Source organism: Pseudophryne corroboree, chromosome 4, assembly GCF_028390025.1.
Source record: "Pseudophryne corroboree isolate aPseCor3 chromosome 4, aPseCor3.hap2, whole genome shotgun sequence".
In the NCBI taxonomy this organism is placed as follows: Eukaryota; Metazoa; Chordata; class Amphibia; order Anura; family Myobatrachidae; genus Pseudophryne; species Pseudophryne corroboree.
In genome coordinates this window covers 291,437,424-291,441,729 of record NC_086447.1, presented here as the reverse complement: position 1 = coordinate 291,441,729, position 4,306 = coordinate 291,437,424, and positions in this window count along the sequence as shown.

Below are 4,306 nucleotides of genomic sequence, written 5' to 3'. Positions count from 1 at the left end.
TAACCTTCAGTGCTTCCCTATCTAATTACATCCTCTGTAGAGTATTCATAACATCACATATCTTGTCTTTCTTTAGTCTCACACCCTCCTGACACTTGGATAACTTTGTGGGGTATCATCATACAACCCATTAAGAACCTAGCAATCTGGTGGACCATTATGCAATAGGTAGCATCTATCCTTGTGTATCTATGCCTATTTCCCTATAGATTGTAAGCTTGTGAGCAGGGCCTTCCTACCTCTGTCTGTCTGTTTTTACCCAGTTTTGTTCTATTACTGTTGTTCTAATTGTAAAGCGCAACGGAATATGCTGCGCTATATAAGAAACTGTTAATAAATAAATAAATAAATAAGTGTCTCTGGTACAGGGGGCGTTATGTGTAAGCATCACTGCTACAGGTAGCGTTACGTGTGTGAGTGTCACTGCCACAGGGGGCATTACGTATAAACATCACTAGTACAGGTGACATTACTTGTGTATGCGTCACTGGTACAAGGGGATTACGTGTGTAAGCATCACTGCTACAACGGGCATTACGTATCAGTGTCACAGGTACAGGGGGCATTACGTGTGTAAGTATCACTGCTACAGGGGGCATTATGTCTGAAAGCATAACAGGTACAGGGGACATTATGTGTGTAAGCATCACTGGTACAGGGGGTGTTACGTGTGTAAGCATCGCTGGTACAGGGGGCATTACGTGTAAGCGTCACTGGTACAGGAGGCATTATGTAAGCATCACTGGTACAGTGTGCATTACGTGTTTAGTCATCACTGGTACAGGGGGCATTACATGTAAACGTCACTGCTACAGGGGGCGTTACGTGTGTAAGCGTTACTAGTACAGGGGAAGTTACATGTAAGCATCACTGCTAAAGGGGGCGTTATGTGTGTAATCGTCACTGGTACAGGTAACTTTATGTCTAAGAGGTCACACCTCTCATTACCGGTGTGCACCCCAGGACCCCTCCCCTGTATGTCTGTAAGCGTCACTGGTACAGGGGGCTTTACATATGTAAGCGTCAATGGTACAGGGGCGTTACGTCTATAAGCATCACTGCTACAGGGGGCGTTACATGTGTAAGCATCACTGGTACAGGGGGCATTACGTGTGTAAGCATCACTCCTACAGGGGGCGTTACGTGTAAGGGTAACTGGTACAGGGGGACATTATGTGTGTAAGCATCACTGGTACAGGGGGCGTTACGTGGGTAAGCATCACTGGTACAGGGGGCGGTACATATGTAAGCGTCACTGGTACATGGGACATTACGTGTGTAAGCATCACTGGAACAGGGGGTGGTACATGTGTAAGCATCACTGGTACAGGAGGCGGTACGTGTGTAAGCGTCACTGGAACAGGGGGTGGTACATGTGTAAGCATCACTGGTACAGAGGCGGTATGTGTGTAAGCATGACTGGTACAGGGGGTGTTACATGTGTAAGCGTCACTGCTGCAGGGGGCATTATGTATGTAAGCATTACTGGTACAGGGGGCATTACGTGTGTGAGCGTCACTCCTACAGGGGGCGTTACGTGTAAGTGGCACTGGTACAGGGGGCATTACGTGTGTAAGCGTCACTGCTACAGGGGGCATTATGTGTGTAAGCGTAACTGGTACAGGGGGCGTTACGTGTGTAAGCGTCACTGGTACAGGGGGCGGTACATGTATAAGCATCTCTGGTACAGGAGGCGGTACGTGTGTAAGCATCACTGGTACAGGAGGCAATACATGTGTAAGCATCACTGGTACAGGGGCGGTATGTGTGTAAACATCACTGGTACAGGGGGCGTTACATGTGTAAGCATCACTGGTACAGGGGGCGGTACGTGTGTAAGCATCACTGGTACAGGAGGCAGTACATGTGTAAGCATCACTGGTACAGGGGGCGGTATGTGTGTGTAAGCATCACTGCTACAGGGAGCGTTACTTGTGTAAGCGTCACTGCTGCAGGGGGCGTTATGTGTGTAAGCATCACTGGTACAGGGGCAATATGTGTGTAAGCGTCACTGGTACAGGGGGTGTTACGTGTAGGTGTCACTTATACAGGGGGCGTTACATGTAAGCATCAGTACTAAAGGGGGTGTTACGTGTGTAAGCGTCACTGGTACAGGGTGAGTTACATGTGTAAGCATCACTGCTACAGGAGGCATTATGTATAATCATCACTAGTACAGGGGACATTACTTGTGTAAGCGTCACTGGTACAGGGGCATTATGTGTGTAAGCATCACTGCTACAGGAGGCGCTACGTGTGTAAGCATCACTGGTACAGGGGGCGTTATGTGTGTAAGCATCACTGGTACAGGGGGCGTTACATGTGTAAGTGTCTCTGGTACAGGGGGCGTTACATGTAATCATCTCTGCTACAGGGGGCGTTACGTGTGTAAGCGTCACGGCTACAGTGGGCATTACATATAAGCATCACTAGTACAGGGGACATTACTTGTGTATGCGTCACTGGTACAGGGGGCATTACATGTGTAAGCATCACTGCTACAGGGGGCGTTATGTTTGTAAGCGTTTCTGATACACGGGGCGTTACGTGTAAGCATTACTGCTAGAGGGGGCGTTACGTGTGGAAGCATCACTGCTACAGGGGGCGCTATGTGTGTAAGCAGCACTGGTAAAGGGGCGTTATGTGTGTAAGCATCACTGGTACAGGGGGCGTTACATGTGTAAGTGTCTCTGGTACAGGGGGCATTACATGTAATCATCTCTGCTACAGGGGGCGTTACTTGTGTAAGCATCACTGCTACAGGGGGCATTACGTATAAGCATCACTAGTACAGGGGACATTACTTGTGTATGCGTCTCTGGTACAGGGGGCAATACGTGTGTAAGCATCACTGCTACAGGGGGCATTACGTATAAGCATCACAGGTACAGCGGGCATTATGTGTGTAAGCATCACTGCTACAGGGGGCGTATGTTTGTAAGTGTTTCTGGTACAGGGGGCGTTACGTGTAAGCATCACTGCTACAGGGGGCGTAACGTGTGGAAGCATCACTGGTACAGGGGGCATTACGTATAAGCATCACTAGTACAGGGGACATTACTTGTGTATGCGTCTCTGGTACAGGGGGCAATACGTGTGTAAGCATCACTGCTACAGGGGGCATTACGTATAAGCATCACAGGTACAGCGGGCATTATGTGTGTAAGCATCACTGCTACAGGGGGCGTATGTTTGTAAGTGTTTCTGGTACAGGGGGCGTTACGTGTAAGCATCACTGCTACAGGGGGCGTAACGTGTGGAAGCATCACTGGTACAAGGGGCATTACGTGTAAGCGTCACAGGTACAGGGGGCATTACATGTGTAAGCATCTCTGGTACAGGGGGCATTATGTGTGTAAGCATCACTGGTACAGGCAGAGTTACGTGTAGGCGTCACTGATACAGGGGGCGTTACATGTAAGCGTCAGTGCTACAGGGGGCGTTACGTGTGTTAGCATCACTGGTACAGGGTGAGTTACGTGTGTAAGCATCACTGCTACAGGGAGCGTTACGTATAAGCATCACTAGTACAGGGGACATTACTTGTGTAAGCGTCACTGGTACAGGGGGCATTACGTGTGTAAGCATCACTGCTACAGGGGGGGCGTTACATGTGTAAGCATCGCTGGTACAGGGGGCGTTATGTGTGAAAGCATCACTGGTACAGGGGGCCTTACATGTGTAAGTGTCTCTGGTACAGGGGGCGTTATGTGTAAGCATCACTGCTACAGGGAGCGTTACGTGTGTAAATGTCACTACCACAGGGGGCATTACGTATAAGCATCACTAGTACAGGTGACATTACTTGTGTATGCGTCACTGGTACAAGGGGATTACGTGTGTAAGCATCACTGCTACAACGGGCATTACATATCAGTGTCACAGGTACAGGGGGCATTACGTGTGTAAGCATCACTGCTACAGGGGGCACTATTTATGTAAGCATAACAGGTACAGGGGACATAATGTGTGTAAGCATCACTGGTACAGGGGGCGTTACATGTGTAAGCGTCTCTGGTACAGTGGGCATTACGTGTAAGCGTCACTGCTACAGGGGTCGTTACGTGTGTAAGCATAGCTGGTACAGGGAGCATTACATGTAAGCGTCACAGGTACAGGGGGCATTATGTAAGCATCACTGGTACAGTGGGCATTACGTGTTTAGTCATCACTGGTACAGGGGGCATTACATGTAAATGTCACTGCTACAGGGGGCGTTACGTGTGTAAGCGTTACTAGTACAGGGGAAGTTACATGTAAGCATCACTGCTAAAGGGGGCGTTATGTGTGTAATCGTCACTGGTAC